This window comes from Gossypium raimondii, chromosome 4 (genome assembly GCF_025698545.1).
Source record: "Gossypium raimondii isolate GPD5lz chromosome 4, ASM2569854v1, whole genome shotgun sequence".
NCBI classification, from domain to species: domain Eukaryota; kingdom Viridiplantae; phylum Streptophyta; class Magnoliopsida; order Malvales; family Malvaceae; genus Gossypium; species Gossypium raimondii.
In genome coordinates this window covers 42,307,458-42,326,965 of record NC_068568.1, presented here as the reverse complement: position 1 = coordinate 42,326,965, position 19,508 = coordinate 42,307,458, and the positions used below count along the sequence as shown (strand labels likewise).

The 19,508-nt window shown below is 31.8% G+C and overlaps 1 long non-coding RNA gene and 1 other non-coding gene across 16 annotated transcripts; both read left to right on the top strand.

Annotated features, from left to right (window-relative positions):
* Nucleotides 1-2,367: 2,367 nt before the first annotated feature.
* LOC105780736 (uncharacterized) lies at nt 2,368-4,697 on the top strand. 15 transcript variants are annotated; one of them, XR_008195342.1, is made up of 7 exons: nt 2,370-2,637; nt 2,730-2,822; nt 2,940-3,099; nt 3,646-3,737; nt 4,085-4,145; nt 4,254-4,382; nt 4,505-4,697. It is a non-coding gene; the product is annotated as an uncharacterized LOC105780736 (long non-coding RNA). The 15 variants fall into 15 exon arrangements; XR_008195343.1 differs by having other exon boundaries at nt 4,085-4,150; XR_008195344.1 differs by having other exon boundaries at nt 2,372-2,637; nt 4,296-4,382; nt 4,494-4,697.
* Nucleotides 4,698-9,982: 5,285 nt separating this feature from the next.
* LOC105780923 (uncharacterized) lies at nt 9,983-10,819 on the top strand. The gene is made up of 3 exons (XR_008195058.1): nt 9,983-10,102; nt 10,211-10,296; nt 10,756-10,819. It is a non-coding gene; the product is annotated as an uncharacterized LOC105780923 (transcript).
* The last annotated feature ends 8,689 nt before the right edge of the window (nt 10,820-19,508 follow it).

Below are 19,508 nucleotides of genomic sequence, written 5' to 3'. Positions count from 1 at the left end.
ATACCTCTGGGAAACTTTTGGCATACAAATTGTATAAACAATAAACATACTCCGAATCTCACATTTTGTATTTGAGGTACTCGTCAACTGTGAGAGGTTTAGGGCCACCAAAGCCGTTGATTATGAATATGTTTTCTATATTGAGTTTGAAAAACTGGAAGTTATGACTGCTAGGCCACCCTGTCCATCAACTGGGTCATCAAAATCAACAGTTAAAAAGAACACAAAATCCAAAATACATTTTCAAAAACAAAATTAAATAACAGGGATTCTTTGTAATAATGAATAAAAAACGTAGAAGAAAATTTATTACTTTAAAACACCCCAGGTATAGTTGGACACCAACCAACGAGCATAACCGGTAACATTGTCTACGCCAGGTTTTGATGAAGCTAACAACCACCTTCCCTCACAACAATCTTGACAACTCAGAAAAAACAAGACCAGAAAACAATAAAAACCTTTTCTTTTCATGTTTTGGTTTCTCTATGACTATGTAAGAAATATGAAGGTGAAGATAAAATGGACAGTATCTGTATTTATACACAAAGATTTGCTGTTTTAAAGACAGGTATGGCAGCAAAGGCAACGGATTTACCGTTTCCTGTTGTGTAAGCTTTCAGGTTATCTTTCTGATTAAAAGTTTTTTTTCCTTTTGTTCGAATCTATCTGAACTTAGATTATGCCGCCATAGAACTGTTTTTTTAAAGATGGGGTGTTGTAGTCCTATGCTGTCAAGAACGTGATATGCTTACGACTCTATTTTTGTTTATCAAAGTCAAAGTACATAATTGTAGAATCATATTTCATATTTATATATAATTAGTTACTCCAATTTCAATATTTTATATTATATAAATATTGGAATATTTGTATATTTATATTATTTTTCTCCTAGATTTATTATATAATTTGGAATCTCGGTTTTAAAATTTTGTTCAATGTGATCATGTACTTGGTAAAAACTATATATTTTGATTTTTAAAGATAATCGTGTTAAATTTTTATATTTAATTTAAGTTTTAAGGTTGATTTAATGAAAGTTAATTTAATATATATTATAATAACAAGATACATACTTGCATGGTATTTGAGCTATCAATATATGTTTTAATATAGTACTTGTACTTTTATAAAACATTTAATACGATACTTGTACTTTGAAAATATCCAATCTAGTATCCAAATTATCAATATGAGTTTTATTATGATATTTAGTGTTAATCCCATTAGTAAATTGCTAAATCAACCAATAAAAATTGACACAGAGAAATTTTTCCCCAAATAATCAGGTTTGCATAGATGATATAACTTTATATGAAAAACTAAATAATAAACATATAGTTAATAAAGAAAAAAGTAAATACTAAACATGCAAACTTGATCATTTACTTAAATGGAGAACTTTACATTTTACTTAGGTAAATTTACCTCTCTTTTTATTAACCATATATTTAGTTAATTTCTTTTCAATTTAATTTAATTTTTATAGTTTTCACATAATGTTTTATAATCCATGGACTTGATTATTTGGAAAAAATAAATTCTACATGTCGAATTTTTATTGGTAAGTTTAGTAATTCACAAACAATGACAACATGTACCATAATAAAACACATATTAATGGTTCAAGTACCACATTAGACATTTTCAATGTACAAATTTCATATTGGACATTTTATGAAAGTACAAGTACCAAGTTTGACATAATTCCTTTAATTTTTCACAAACATTTCTAATTTAAACAGTGGCGAAGCCGGGGTCTGGCAAGCGCCCGCCTCCTAAAAATAGAAAAATTTTCATTTATGCCCTTTATAATTTATAAAATATTAAATTAGTAATGATAAAATTACACTTTGGCCCCCAAAAAGATAAAAATTTAATTTAATCTTTTAAAAATTATAAAGATATAGACTATTAATACATTTTATTATTGAAAAATATACAATTTAATTCCATGTCCTCAAAAAAATTTTCTAAGTCTGCCATTAAATTTAAATGTTGACGTGACTATCTAATTTTTGACACATAAAATAAAATAAGTATAAATAATATTCATTTATTCATACAAATGATGATCATAATAATTATCTAAAATAATTTAGTCTAAACAACAATAAATTAATTTTAAAGTTCAAATTAAATTAATCTTATCTACAACAAATGAATAAAACCAGATAGTTAAATTTTATGTATAAATCATTATTAGTAGCAAATAAATAATTATTAATTAAATAAAATATGCACTATCAATAAATCAGCATTAATTTAAAGGAATATTTAAAAATGTCGAATTATTAAATCTTAAAGCATTTTTATATTAACAACATGTTTGGTTAGCATGAATAGCCATTCCATTTCTTGCCTATTCCGCGTGCTACATTGATTACACGCTTATTCCACTGTTTCGTTCATCGTTTACTATTCCACCGTTTTGCTATTACTTGTTTATTCCCTCAGCAACTGTAATAGATATTCAGGGGTGGGGGCAACGAATTGGTATTCACCGTTTATTGATTTCTTCTCCCCAAAATTTTGAGACCAAAATATCCTGCTTTCTTCTCCCCAAAAATTTTGCTCCAGATTTTATATCCCCAAATCAAGCATCGATTTGCCTTCATCTTCATCTCCCCAAAGGTAAGTTTTCACAATTTCTTGCAGTTCTCGGGTAAGACTAGTTCAGTTCTGTTTAGGGTTTTCACAATTTCTTCATCTTCCGCTTCTTGCAGCGACTGACAAACAATAGAGGGAAGGGAGGTAATCTTTTTTTATAGTCATCAAGCTTCATCCTCTCTGACGTTTCCCTTCCATTGATTGCAAAGGTAATCTTTTTTCTTCATTGTGGTTTGGTTTTGTGCATCCTTGATCCCAACCCACCGCATGAAAAAGTGTTTAAGATCTCTGGGGTTTTCACAATGATGTACGGTGATCTGCAACAGAAACAGCAGTAGCAGAACAAACCGCACCCGCAAGCTGGGGAGTTTCAGAGAGGTCCTCCGCCTCCGCAAATGATGCGGCAGCCGTCTGCTTCTTCCACTACTCTTAACTCGAAGTACCACCACCCTAGTGCTCCTCCTCCTCAGATGCCGCCTTATGACGGTAGAGTAATTATCTCTATTTCTTTTTGTTCGAATTGGTGGGCATTGTAAGAATTCTATCGAAAAATAGTTACTTGGTTCTTAAAATTCAATGTTCAAGTTGGTTCATACTAAGGCACTTCTAGAGATTAGTAGAACACCCGGGGGGGACTGTGCTTAAGGTTGAGAGGCTTCGCGCCTAGGTTTATGGTTGCTTTATAAATTCTTCTGGAAGGCATATTTGCTGCTGGAATTCTAACAAACAAGTTCTTTAGGCTTCAATTAATTTGTGCTTTTGTATAACTTTGTCTGCCTAGTTAATAGTGGGGATATTTGATGTTCTTATACTACAGGCTTTTATTGTAGTTTGCTTCTATTGGCTCTAAGCCTTATGTATTTACACTCTGATGTTTATTTTCTACCATGAGCTTTATCTTTTGGTAACCCCTCTAGGTCTATGGCTGCTCTCAACTGCCTGTTTAGATGAGTTACAATCAAAGAAGTTAGGCTATCTAAATTTTAGTTCTGACAAAATTCTTTTATTTTTTCTATTAAATACTTCTTTCAGCTCATGGTGACAATTTTGCTACGAAAAGAATGAGAAAGCTGACCCAAAGGAGAGCTGTTGATTATACTAGTACTGTTGTGCAATATATGCAGGTATTTTTTTCATGTTTAGTTGTTTTCATAAGCGTTTTTTTTCTATATCTTTCTATAAGTTGTTGCATGGTCAGATTGGTGAATCTGATTAACATGGATGCTTATGTTTGTTCTTAGATAGCTTAAATGTCTCTTCATTATTGTGGTTGTTGGCCTTCTCTTTATCAATATGGGCATTGATTTCTCTATCATAGAAATCAGTTTGCTTTTTTCTTCTGTAGCCTTTTGCTCAAGTTTATTATTCAATGTACTTAGCTGATGTATTTTAAAGTTTATAAAGCTCTGTAGCACTATTATAGCCACAATTGTATCTTTATGATAGCTTAACTTATGGAGTTGTGTTTCAGATTGCTGCTGGAAAATCCATTAATATAGAGGCAAAATGACTTGGTCTTGCTTGCCATTGATGTATGGTATTAAGATGTTCTTTTTTTGCTTCATGGGAAAAATATTAAGTTGATGTCTTTTTATGTCATATTTTTCCTAGTTGCTAAGAGTATCTCCTCTTTATCATAGTTTGGACCAATGCCAATTGACTTTGTGTTCATCACTATTCAGTTCATGATTCATGAGTAGAGCCTATCATTACACCCATAATCCTTGTTCATGCTTAGGGGTGTAATGGTTTATATCCTTAGGAAGAAGGTGAGAAGGTGTTTATTTTGTTTGAATACATGTTCTCCTCTATTGATATTAAACGCAATTTTTTCCCTTTTGAATCTCAAATGATGTTGACGTCCTTATATCTAATAGCAGTGGTTTTACAGAGTCGAATGTCACAGCGGGATTCACGGGACAGGACAACATTGCAAATTCGAATGTTCTAACCTTTTGATGTTGTAAAACTGTATAACATATGGATTATGACATAGAATTTCATGAATTTCATGTAACCTTTTGTTAATATATGAATATTATGTTTATGCAAAATATAATTCTCAAGTTATTTATTACTGCTAATATTTTTTTATTGTAGAATAATTAAATTATTTGTTTCACTAATGATATTTTAGCACATTAAATATGTATTACAGTTTAAAAATAATAAAGTAGATTATATATTATTTTATAGTATTATATATTATGATTTTAGTAAATTCATATAAGAATAATTATATTAAGAATTTTATTAAATTATATATTTTATTAAATTATATTTAATAATAATTATTTTAAATTATATTTTATAGTATTATATATTATGATTTTAGTAAATTCATATAAGAATATTTAATATTAAGAATTTTATTAAATTATATATTTTTATTAAATTATATTTAATAATTATTATTTTAAATTATATTTTATAGTACTATATATTATGATTTTAGTAAATTCATATAAGAATATTTAATATTAAGAATTTTATTAAATTATATATTTTATTAAATTATATTTAATAATTATTATTTTAAATTATATTTTATAGTATTATATACTATGATTTTAGTAAATTCATATAAGAATATTTAATATTAAGAATTTTATTAAATTATATATTTTTATTAAATTATATTTAATAATAATTATGATAAAATATGATTAAATTATGTATTATTTATGTTAATAATCTTATTAAAATTTAATAACAATAACAATAATCATCTACTTAAAAAAATCTGCTAAGGGTATTCTAGTCATTTTAGTTTTTTTCCTTATGCTATTACAACATTATTCCATTCAACCAAACACAAGAATACTATTACAGTTCTATTCCATTCCATTCAACCAAACAATTGAATTACTATTACGCCTCTATTCTATTACAGCTCTATTCCATTACACCTCTATTCCATTACACCTCTATTCCATTATAGCGAACTAAACGTGCCCTAAGAATATTAAGAAACTATTATTAAATATAATAATTTCATACATTGCATGAGTAGAAAAAAGGGTTAATTACCTACATTGTCATTAAATTTTTAATGTGTTTCTGTTTTGGTTGCTCAACTAATAAAATTTCAATTAATCACTACAGTTTTCAAAAAAAAATTAGTCATTCTGTCACTGTAATGGCATGTCATTTCCTTCCTCAAAACCTTGACTCTTTGCTCCCAAAAGTCCTTGTTAGCTCGATTAATCAATCCGTAATTGTTAAAAGGAGGTGAATTGACCTTTTAAAAATTTGTGGAAGCAAAGAGAATAAATAGAGACAATAAACACGATGATATATGATGGTTCGGTCCCAATGCCTACTCCACTACCTTAGCTTTCCACAAATAAGAATTTTCCCAAATTCACTAATTTGACAACCTTTGAGGATAAGGTTTAACCTTACAACTCCCTTAAGATTTCTACCAAAACATTAAGACTCAACCCTCTCAAAAAGAATAACAAATAAGCAAACTAAGAAATAACTCTTACAAGATCAGAGTGTTTGCAAATTAAGCACAAATACAAAGAGAAACACTTGAGCTGAATAAATACAATGAAAGCTCACAAGTGGTATAAAGAAAATTGTTGAGAATTGAAAGCACAAGGTTGTTTTGATTGATCTATAAGCTTGATAATATATCTTATTGTTGTAGGGTCTTTGAAGGATGGTATTTATATCCCCTAATTGATTTCCAACCATTGTGGTTGTTAGAAAAATGAAAAGAGCCATTGGGGATGAAATAACCAATGCATTTAATTCACCTGCAACCATGAGCAATGATATTTGCCAACAAAGTATTGATATTTTTAGCATTTAATGCAAAATTCAGTGACCGTTGGAGCCACAAATATCGATACTAGTAAACTTTTATCAATACCACATGAAAAGTATCGATACTTGATAGATACTTGGCTAAAATGTTTAAGAACCAAAATTTCAATTTGGTATTGATTTTTGGTGAGGTGTCAATACACTATCAATTTGGTCGTGTGTACTCTGATCACAAGAGCCTGAAGGATTTGATGACGCAGAAAGATTTGAGTCTACGCAAAGACGCTAGATAGAACTACTAAAAGATTATAATCTGGATATAGACTATCACTTTGGAAAAGCTAATGTTGTGGCTGATGCTTTAAGCAGAAAAATAGTGGCAACATTAACATCTCTTCGAGCAAGAGTAAGTATGGCTGATGATGGATCATTATTGGCAAAGCTAACTATTAGGCCAATTTTTCTCTCTCAAATTATGGAAGAGTAGATGAAAGATGTGCAGTGTAATATGTATAAGTATTATATGATGTTTTATAATGAAACAAATTTCAGTCTGGGCAAAGTTGGTGAACTGCAATTCATAAGAAGAATGTATATGCCAGCTAAAAATGGCTTAAAGCAAGAATTGCTAAAAGAGACTCATCATGGACCCTTGTCACTTCATCTAAGAGGTGTCAAAATGTATAGAGATTTGAAAATTTTATACTGGTGGCTTGGAATGAAGAGAGAAATTATAGAATATGTTTCAACTTTTCCAACTTCCCAAAGAGTTAAAGTAGAGGATCAAGTTCCTTCTAGTAAGTTGTATCCTTTGGAGATACCAGAGTGGAAATGTAATAGAATTACTATTGATTTTGTATTAAGACTACCTCTCAGTCCTTCAAAGAAGAATTCAATTTGGGTGATAGTAGATCGACTCATTAAGTTAACTCATTTTCTTCCAATACACACCATTTATTCACTGGAAAAGTTAGTTGAGCTATATGTCTCTAAGATAGTACGCCTTCATGGAATTTTATCTTCTATAGTTTTAGACAAAGATCCAAGGTTTACATCAAGATTCTGAAAACAACTACAAGGATAATTGGGAACCAATTTGCAATTCAGTATTATATTTCACCCTCAGACAGATAGTCAGCCTGAAAGAGTTATTCAAGTCTTGGAAGACATGTTAAGAAGTTGTGTGATTGAATTTGGGCTGAACTGGGAAAGGTAACTTTCTCTAGTTGAATTTGCGTATGATAACAGTCATCATGCCAGTCTGGGTATATCCCCATTTGAAGCTCTGTATGAAAGAAAGTGTAGAACGCCCACATTTTGGATGGAGCTTAGTGAAAGAAAATTGGTAGGACCTAAGTTAATACGAGAAACAGAAGAAAAAGTCTTTGTCATCCGTAGTAATCTATAAGTTGCCCAAGATTGCCAGAAAGCTTATGCTAATTTAAAGAGGAAAGAGATTTTTTTAAGTTGGTTATAAAGTATTCTTAAAAGTCTCTTATTGGAAGAAAATTATTTGATTTGATCAGAAATGAAAGTTGAGTCAACAATTTGTAAGGTCATATGAAGTTTTAGAGCAAGTTGGACCAGTGACATATAATTTGGGTTTACCTCCAAGGTTATCAAAGATTCACAGTGTGTTTCATGTGTCTATGTTAAAAAGATATCTCGATCAAATCCAGATCATATTGTGCATATTGAATATTTAGAGGTGGAACCAAATTTTTCATATGAAAAAAAGTCTATTTGTATCTTGGCAAGAGAGGTGAAATAGTTAAGGAATAAGAGGATTCCATTGGTGAAAGTATTATGGAGAAATCATAATACAAAAGAAGCTACTTGGGAAAGAGAAAGTTTAATGAAATAGCAGTATCCTTAGCTATTCACAAGTATGAATTTCGAGGATGAAATTTTCTTAGTGGGAGAGAATTGTAACAGCCCGTCCGACGAAGTCTTTGTATTTGGTTACTATTTGGCGTATAGATGGTAAATTAAAGATATAATTGAGTAAGTAAAGTATTTGTTCTATTTATGTATAGAATTCTGTGTAATACGTCATTTGGTGAAATCTTAGTTTGACGAGCTATAGCACTACACCAAAACAGGCTTTTAGCAGCGTTTTTAGTGGCGTTTGGATAAAAAACGCCGCTAAAAATCAAGCATTAGCGGCACTTTTAAAAAAACGCCGCTAAAGATTAAGTATTAGCGGCGCTTTTTTAAAAACGCCGCAAATGCTTATTTTTAGCGCCGTTTTTCAAAAAGCGTCGCAAAAAATCTAAGCCCAACGACATCGTTTTTTTAGTTTTCGGGGCTTTAGTGGCGTTTTTTAAAAAGCGACGCTAATGCTCATGGTTTTAGCGGCGTTTTTAAAAAAGCGTCGCTAATGATCGGGTCTTTAGCGGCGTTTTTCGGAAAGCGCCGCTAATGATCAGGTCTTTAACGGCGCTTTCTCAAAAGCGCCGCTAATGCTCGGGTCTTTAGCGGCGTTTTTAATGAAGCGTCGCTAATGCTTAGGGCAATAGTGGCATTTTTGTTTCAAACGCCACAAAATTTTTTTGCAAAAGGGCGCCCTTTTTAATTATGAAATGAAAGTCTTTCTTTTTTTCCCCCTTCTTTTTCCCAAAATCGATCCCCCCTCACCCTAAAAATCTCTTCTTCTTTTTTTCCCCATTTTATTTTTCCCAAACCATTTCTCCCCTACCCCAATTCCCTTTATTTTCCCCCCCAATTTCCCCAAATCGGCAGCCCTCACCCTAGAAATCTCTTATTCTTCTTCCTGATTTTTTATTTCCTCAAGTCACTGTATCGACGAAGTGCCCCAAAGGAAAATTTATTTGGGTTTTTATTTTTCGAGAACTTTCTTTGGTTTCTCCATTAAAAATTGTTCATCTTTTTTTTTTACCCTTTTCATTTGCATCGTATCCATTTGTATGTCATCATGCACCTATTTTCCATCTTAGCTAAGATGGTAAGCTTCTCTAAGAAAGCTTTCTTTGAGTTCTGTAAGCCAATATATTATGTTGATGCCTTCTGTAAGTTAACTTGAAGTTTGAAAGTTTCTATTCTTCATTGTGAAGGATGCCATTCTGTTACTTTTAGGGTAATACTTGATATTATACATTAATTTCTTTCAGGCTTTATATGCCTCTGTGGATAAATACCTTCATGGTTTGTTTAGCCTTGCTAATGACCTATGCAGTAAATGCGAAAATTGGTGAATAGTTTCTCCTTTTCTCTTGTATTCTTATTGTATTTATAATCCAACTTTTGCGTGGAATGATCTAATGTAAATATTTCCTAATTTTCCGTAATTTACTATTGAAGCCTATAAAACTTGACATGAATTACTTGTCATTTCGATTTTCGATTTCAGATTTATATTGAATCTGACCTTAGAATCGGACATGCTTTGTCATCTAGTTTTGGTGTTAATGGTTCTTGTCGTTTTCTTCTATAATGAAACTGTTGACATGTTGGATTTGCAAAATATATATCATGTAATTGAATACTATGAAAAGGTCATTTTCGACTCTTTTCATGATTTCATCTATAACATTTCCAATTTTTAATAAAGCTAGTGATGAATTGTAGAAAGCTCTCTCATTTCTTCCAAGTTTGTGCATTGTCAGATCAATGTTTCCTTTTCTTTTTCTTGCCACATGATCAGGTTTGTGCAGCATTTGTTCAGCTAATTGAAGTCCGTCCATCTGTTCTAGAGGTAGGTATTGTAGTATATTGTAACATCTTTAGTTCCATGTCATTCTCTTTTTAAGCCTGTTTACAAATCTACATTTTTTTTCTGATGTCACTTTCCATTATTTAACAGCCAAATATGAAGAATGTAATTGAATATATGTTGCAAGTAAATAAGGACACTGATGATGAGGCGGCACTTGAAGCATGTGAATTTTGGTAACTTTCTTTGTTCATGCCATTTTTAGTTTCTTATTGGATTAAGTATTTTTAAAACTATAATTTTGATAGCTTATGCAGTTTGACAAGCTTCAAACTAATAGTCTTTGGTGGAATGCGATGTCTCTAAAATTAGATCCTTCTTTTTCATTTTTATTTTCAGTTTTTTGCCTCTGCTTGTGTCACAATATATGGGTTGTTAAATATGTTGGAAGCATTTATAGTTTGGTTGCCCATCCTCTAGCTTTGTGTGCTAGTATATTTTAAATTAGACTGTAGGTATCAAGGAATTGAATATTTTTGCCATAATTTTCTAAGTAGTTTCTGTTAGAAATCTAGATTCTTTTTCTTTCTTGCACACGTGGAGAGGTTGAAGGCCATGCGCTTAACTTTACTAGTATTTTATCCCTTCTTGCCCCTGGCTAATGTTTATGTTTCAATGTTGACCTTGGTTTGCAGGTCTGCTTATTGTGATGCGCAGTTACCACCTGAGATTTTGAGAGAATATTTTACCACGTCTAATTCCAGTATGCTAATAGTTTGCTGACTTTTATATTTTTGTTCTTTTTTTCATTTTCCTGCAGAGCCATTTATATGATCTTTAGTTTTCACCTAAAACCTCGATTTCATACTGTACGATTTCATGGTTCTGAGGATGCGAAAGATGATGTAAGTATTTTTTTTCCACTTTTCTATTTTATAGGGATCTTAAACTGTTTCATGTTGTCCATTTAAAGGCGTTTAAGAATTGCATTTGCATTCTTCTATTTTTATTTTACTTTTACTAGATATTGCACGTGGAATTGTTAAAGCCGTAGGACACTTCAAGGGGACCTGGTGAGTGGTAATTTAGTTTTGTCTTCTGTGACCTAATTAATTGGCCCACTGATTAATGGGCGGGAACATACTGTGTAGGTAAAAAATGAGTCTTTGAATAAACTGAATGAGCTTGAGGAAATGCGTGAGAGACTAGAGGCAAGGAAAGTAGTTATGGCAAACATGTCAACTCGTTGCAAAGTTACAATAGAGGATGCTAAAAACAGGAGGAAATGCTTAGTTATTGAAGTAAGATCATTGTTGGTTGCTAGTACCTCTCTTTCTATAGCAAGAAAGCGATTACATGTGAAGCATTTTTATTCTAGCTTAAATTAACTTTGGAATTTCATTTTGATATTATCATGAATGCTGAATTTATGATATATTTGAAGGTTTCTTCTTATTCAACTTTAGTTATTTATTCTCCTCTTAGATCAATAAGACCTCTCTCCTTGCACCTCCACCCCCTGTGAAGGTGGTTGAGGGGCTTAGATGAGATGATTCTCATTCTATGAATTCCTTTGCATAGTCAAGGTGGTTGAGGGGCTTAGATGAGATGTTGTTGGATTTTTTCTTTTTTGGCACATTAAAAAGAGAAAAGGACCCAAAGTATGAAATATGAAAAAAGTAAATTTAATTCTCACTTTAATTGTTTCATTTATAATTACCATCTAGGTGCCACCAAGCATAACTCTGCATAAGTAATAAGGGTTAATGTTGCTTATCCAAAAAGAAACAAAAAGAGTACTTTCTGTTATCTTTGCATCACACTCATCATAATAGCTAAAGACTAATAATATGTGAAAAAGATATATGCTTATTTGGATGGAACAAAATTGGAGGGTTGAATATCATATTTTATGTAAAAGAGTTATCCCTTTAATTTTTCTTATTACTATTTTTCAAATTATTGTTGTAATGATTTATGACTCTTCTTTCAAGATCTTGATCTTTATTCTTGTTTCCTCATGCATTTCTTCTAGGATTGCTATGTTTCTAATTTTCTCATTTATGTCCTAATGCAATATCCAGAGGGTCATGTTTTAAGAAGCATATATGCTCTTTTCAGAATGGTCAGTACACCTTCAAGTAAAGATAACTTATTGGAAGAATTCTTTCCGGATATATGCATAGCAATATGGACTACAACTCAGTGGATCTGCTCCGACCAATGCTTTGGTATGTTTTCTTTGATGTTTCCCTGCATTTGCCTATATCACTATCATACTTGTCCTTTTCAGCTTGTTAGACATGCATCTTACAGAAGTGTCGCATCCTTTCTTTAAGTTGGAATGGTGGTCTGTATTACAATTATGGCACTTTTGGCTTCTTTTTAAAACCTGAGTAGGCATCTTATTTTTGGGCCTTTTGGTAGTATTTTGTCACCATTTAAAAGGTTTAAAGAGAGATTTTGGTACAAATATCCTATTAGGAAAATACGCTTGTAACCTATCTGATGTTTACAATAGTTTGGGACTTTTTTCACTTTTGATGTTGATGTGACTTCCTATCTGCATTTGGTACTAAGTAGACCATGCTGGCATAATCTGTTCTATATGGATTACAGCATCTTATGGGAGAAAAGCTATGTTGTTGTTGTCGTAATTGTAACACATGTCATTGCTATTATTTTTTGTATGGTAGAATTTGTTTAATGAATCTTTACTGCTATTACTCTTATTGATTATGTCCACTCTAAGGAGTATCTAAATAATTTTATGAAAAATTTGATGCCAATTTTTTATCATTACAACAAGTGTTATGTTGAATTTGTTGTATTTTGCATGTAGTTAACTTTTCCTCTGTTGCATTTATTTTCTAAATATTGATTTCATTTCTTGAAAATACCTCCATTGTTTTAAACTTATGACCAGATGGAGAAGTTTACGGAGAAGGAGAGGGAGCTTCGAACTAGTTCACTAACTAGAAAACAACCAAATACTGGGTCAAAAGAAACCAGCTTAGATGAAGTGCTATGTAGGCACAAGGAGAGAAAACCTTTTGCCTATGGACTTTGTAATGAATGTTATGAAGAGGTGAGCACCCATGTACCTACTAGGCGTTCCTATCTTCTTTTGCCCGCTACAATTGTACCATTGGAAACTGTTCTATCATTGAAGCTCAAGTTCATGTTTATTCTTGGTTGGTGCAGTTCATAAAGGTTTCGGGAGGGCTCGATGGAGGATCAAATCCACCAAAGATTCCAAAGGTTTGAGAAAGAGAGACTGGCAAAATTATCTATTCAGGAAAATGCTAAAGTATGTTCTGTAATCATACTTTCTAAAGGTTTAAGGACAATGAAAGGTTGAAAATCCTAATTGTAATCACTTGATATATTTTACTTTGCCAATGTCATGTGGGCACTCAAGTTATTCTCTTACAATCTACTTCTCTCCCTTCCTAATGTGCTAACTAAATTCATTAATTTTTATGTTTAGTTTTAAAGTTAAAATTTTCATAGAAAATTTAATTTAAATAATATTTTTATTTATACTTAAAAAGTATATTTAAAGTTCAAATTTAAAAAATAAAACATAATATAATATTTATCATAAAAATAAATATTATTTGATTAAAATAATTTTTTTAAAGATTATGTTTTTAGCGGCGTTTTTGCTAGAAGTGCCGCTAAAGGTTTGTTCTTTAGTGGCGTTTTTGATAAAAGTGCCGCTAAAGGTTTGTTCTTTAGTGGCGTTTTTGATAAAAGTGCCGCTAAAGGTCATGGTCTATAGCGGCATTTGTGGGAAAAGCGTCGCTAAAGTTCCTGGTCTTTAGCGGCGTTTGTGGGAAAAGCGCCGCTAAAGGTCCTGGTCTTAGTGGCGTTTGTGTGAAAAGCACCGCTAAAGGTCTTGGTCTTTAGCGGCGTTTGTGGGAAAGCGCCGCTAAAGGTCTTGGTCTTTAGCGGCGTTTGTGGGAAAAGCGCCGCTAAAGGTCTTGGTCTTTAGCGGCGTTTTTTCTAAAAACGCCACTAAAGTTAGCAACGCGTTCTTTAGCGGCGTTTTTTCCGGCGCTTCTCAAAGCGCCGCAAATACTTTTAGCGGCGCTAAAAAGTGCCGCTAAAGGCCTAAAAAAGCACCGCTAAAAGCCTGTATTGGTGTAGTGGCTTTAAGGTTTGGCAGACTCTTTTGTTAATTATCCACCCAACCAAGATGCTTTGGGCGAACTCGTTAAGTTCGCAGTTGTTTATATTTGTTTATTATTTTGGTATGATGATTTAGTTAGTCAAGTTGAGGTCTTGTTAGAACAAAATTGGACTACTGTAGATGAGAATACCTAAATTTTGTTAAGTGTACTTAATCCTTGTCTCTATGCTTAAGTATATAAGGATAGCGGTAGTCTTTCTAAACACCTTTACGCATTCTTCTTCTTTCTTGATTTCTTTTGAAACTTTCTGAAAACCTAACTTTAGAGAACTTCTTCAAACTGAAGGTTCGTAGTATCTAGCTAACTTATACATTAGTATCAGCTCACTGATAATTACTGATGAACCTTTAAGTTGTCATTGAAGTAAATTACGTGCTTTTTGTATTGCATGCATAAATATTAGAATGGTATGTGAGGAAGGAAAATTCCTGATTCAGGATTAAGCATTGTTGATTCTTGCATGCATGTTCAGATTTGATAGATTGATGATATGATATGTATAAATATCTTTCTTTTAGCTCAAAAAGCTAACAAAGGTCTAAGTGATAAAGGCAAAGGACCTGATTTGTATATTGTGCTAGAATTTCTAGTGAGTTTCTTCTTACTTCCATGTGTTGTAAATTTCTTGTTTATGTAATTCGTATAAGATAAGTAATCATCCTCTATAATAGATGAAAAATGTATATGTGGATAATGATTATCCAAAGTCATCAGTCTGAGTTCAGTCTGTTTGTGAAACGAAGTAAGTGCCATTCTTCATGCTTAAACCACTATCATCTACTTTTGATATGTATGGTATGATCTGATAAGCGGTGGTGGAGATAAAGAGATATGTTTGTGTATCCTCCGGTAGGAAAACTATATTGCAAACCAGATTGGCGGATCATGATAAAACATGCTATTCTGAATGAAAATGATACAAGGTGTTAAGGGGGTAAATGTATGAAAATGAGAATGTATGATATGCTTCTGATTTTGAATTTTGGGTACGTGGCCAGTATGAAGATGAGTTGTCTAATTTATGTTAAGTTGGCTTATAGTATACACCCATGTGTTAAGTAAGTTGGCGTACTTATTCTGTCTGTGTTCTGTATATGCCATTGGGCGTACTATGTTCATTGTGTATAAGTATCATTGAAAGGTTATGTTGTGTTGTAAGTAATGTTATATATGAATTCTTTTTGGAACTCACTAAGTTCTTTTGAACTTACTCTGTAACACCCAAATTTACAGTAGTGTCGGAAACAATGGTTTGAGACCACTAAATCCAACAAGTGAGTTTGAAAATTTTATTATTTAGTATTTATGAGTTAAATGTGATTTTAGGAAGACTTTTAAAATAGTGATTTGTGTTTTAGAAGAAAGTACTAAGTGGTTTCAAAAATGAGGTATCGAGACCTCGATTTTATAAACCGAGCCGTAAATATTTTTATAAATATTTACGGAGTTTCATTGAGTTAGTAGTAAATTTCGTTAGAAAATTTTAACGTTTTGATAGTTAATTAAACAAAAAAGACTAAATTGAAAAAGGTGCAAAATTTGTTAGTTAAAAGAAATAGTGATTAAATAGCTTAAATAGTAAATGAGGGAGGATAAAAAAAAGGCAATTAAATACTTATTAGAAGTCTGAAACGGCATGTGCAGAGAAAAATCTAGAAATTGGATGAATTAGGGGCAAAATGGTCATTTAGAAATTAATGTAAAAGTTAAAACAATGACTAAATTGAAAATCTAGACATTTCTTCATCAATTTTCAGCCAAAAACACCATAGAAGAGTCTCCAAAAGCTGGTTTTTCATATTTTTACATCATGTGAGTTTAATTCTTGCTCTTTTCTTGAAATTTTTGTGTTTTTAAAACTTTTACAACTAGGTCCAATTATCCATTTTATTAGTTTTTATTTTATGAGTAACTTTAAAAGTTACCATTGATGAGTGTTGGATTTTGTGATGAATTAATAAGGATTTAGGGCTTTAATTTTGTTATATGATGATTTTATAAACCTGAATTTGATAGATATTGATTTTAGGACTAAATTGTGAAGAATTTAAGAATTAGGGTTTGCTATTAAATATTTATGTATCAAAGGCTGTAAGATAGCCTAGAATACTTAGATAAATTGTCAATTGAGAAAAATTAATTCATTTGGTAGACTAATTAGTAAGGGACTAAATTGCAAAAATTATAAAAGTTGGGGTAATTGTGTAATTTTAAAATTTGAAGGGTACTGATTGTAAAGTGAATTGAAACTGAAATATATGCTAATGCATGAATAATTTTATATTTTAGATTAAGAACCCGTAGATAATCGTGAAATAGGAAAATTAGCAGAATAGTTCCTGAATTACTACAAATTCTACAATGTAACCCAGGTAAGTTCGTATGGTTAAAGTTTATTAATTATACTGAATTTATGAATGATATTATGTATTTAGTATATCGTTAAAAAATGAAATATTATTAAATTGTGAATTGAAATAATTATTCGGCTAAAGTGGAATGCGGGATTGAGTACGATCGTTATGTGGCAAAGGAAGAATTGACGACAATTTACCCAAGTAAACCGAGGTTCAAAATTTGTTACGAACTTTTGTGTTTACTTTTCGTTTAGCTCTCATGAGCTTCAGTTAACTCATATGAGTTTCAGTTTAACCCTAATTGGTTTCCGTTCAGCTCTTTTGAGCTTCAGTTTTAACCCTTTTGGTTTTCTGTTTAGCACTTATGTGCTTCTATGTAGCCTTCAGGCTTTTGAATACGATGTACTCATTTCCGTAAACCGTTCTCCGATTTGGTAAAGCTTGATAAAAGACTTATGTGACTGGAATTGAAAGATATGTAGTTATCATTGATATTGATCTGAAATAAGTGTGATCATCAATTTATGTTGTGTTTGACAAGGAGAATATGTGATTAATTTACTATTTGATTTATTAAATTAAGTTTTGTAGGATTTATGTTTAAAACCATCAAACTTACTAAGCTTCATTAAGCTTACTTGTTTGTTTAATGTCTTTGTAGATTAACTTGAAATCGGAGGATTAGATCAACACATCGGGCCATACTATCCAGTTTGTTCCGGTAGATTTTGTTATTCATATTATTGTTTATATGGCATGTAAAGGGTTGGTATGGATATGAAATACTTTGAAAAATAGTGTGAATGATATAGGCTTGTATGTATGTAATGTAGTAATAGATTTTGATAAATCAATGAGATGGATTAAATAGGTGAGTTTAAGAGATTGAGTATTTGTGATGTTAGGTCATGCTTAAAACATGATTTTGGCTTGATTTAATTGCTTATTTGGGATGTATTGGAGTATTGAAATGTTGTGTATAGGTTGATAGCAAAATGGGTGAGAAAAGAGGCCATAAAATGGCCTATTTTCGTCCACATGGGCGTGTCTCTCGGCCGTGTGTGACACATGGCCTAGCACATGGGCATGTGGTTTGGCCGTGTGTCCCCTACACCTTAAAATTTCAAAACAAAATACCTAGGTTTTTGCATACAGCCTAGCACACAGGCGTGTGGCTTGGCCGTGTGACCGCTGCACCTTCTACACGACCTAGCATACGAGCGTGTGACTTGTTCATGTGACCTAAGTCAGAGAGTTACGCGGGTATGGACATGGGTTGGGGCACGACCATGTGCCTCACATCGAATGCCCACGCGGCTTAAGACACGGGCGTGTCTCCTCACACGACCTGGCCACACAGGCGTGTGTCCCCTACTCTCAAGAAAATTTTAAAATTTTGTGAAAAATTCTCTGAGTTTCTTATTTAGTCCCGATTCACTTCTAATGTGCATATTGGGCCTCAACGGCTCATACAAGGGACAATATAAATATTTTATGAATGGTTTCTGACATGTTTATTAAATATTATAAAATATTCTTATTTATTCTGTAAAGTTCGATAATGCTTCGTAACCCTGTTCCAGCGGCGGATAAGGGTTATGGGTGTTAACATTTTCCTTCTTAAGCTTGTTGACTAAAGGAAATCTTTATTAGAAGGACTATGCCAGAATGCTGCTACTATTGTGAATTGACTATTTTGTTTTGTATCATGCATGACTTTTAGGGGTGGCATAAAAATGTGTATTGGAAATGATCTATACAAAAAAAAAGCTATTATTTTTATAAGACTATTTTTTACAAGATTTCTATTAAGTATAATTGTCTAGATTTGAATTATTGTAATTTGTTTAATGAAGTTATTATATTTAAACTTATACGCCAAATGGTTTGAACGTTATTTCAAACTATTAATGATTTCATTCAAACTTCAGTAAAACCACAACTATCATATGTTTATATGTATAACTTTGGAATAATTTTATAAAGCTTCCACAAAAATGTTTTGCTTTAAGCTAGTCCGATTTTGAGTAGTGACACATCAAACTCGGATCCTATCATAGGGTCAGGTTTGGCGTGTTACATGACATGCAAACTTCAAAGCTAAAAATCTCAAAATAAGTTATGACCAGCCTCGAGACATAGAATTCCTTATCTCGAGAAATGAGTTTAAAATTTGACATTTGAGTTTGGATTGAGTCCTAACTCTACATTTGACCTTTCCTAACTATGTATAACAATGAATTTAAAACTTATTCATTACAAATGATTAACTGTGAATATGATTGATGTTTAATTTGGTTTGAAAGTTAAAGTATGATTTAAATTGTGTGATAATGAAATGGATTAGCTTGAGTTGCTACGACAACGTAATGTGACATCACATTCTTGGATCTGACGATCGGGTCGAGTATGGGGTGTTACAATGTTTTTATTTTGTTCACGGAACAATAGAAACTTCCAATTTTGTCACTAGTGTTATTGTTCGATTTCGTATTGGTTACAATATGTTAAATTATTAACGAAATTGCTAAAGCGACATTTTTCTAAGTGGTATAATAACACATGTAGTCCGCAAACACTTACACATTCTTTCAATTTGGTCCTAATTCTAAATAATTCAACAAATTTAACCATTCATATTTAAAAACAGAGTAAACTACAGTAGTGACCCAACTATTGGTAAGTTTCTTGTTTGGTCACCCAATAATGAAAAGTTACAACATGGTCACTCAACTATTCGATTTTACCTTTTTTGGTTCCTAGTTGTTAAATGGCTAACAGAAAGAGGATGTGACAATTTTTATATTGGCATAATAGTAACTTTAACCCTTAACGTTTACGCATTGTGTAATTTGGTGTTTTTTCTTAGTTTTATTTTTCTCATGCTTTTAAAAT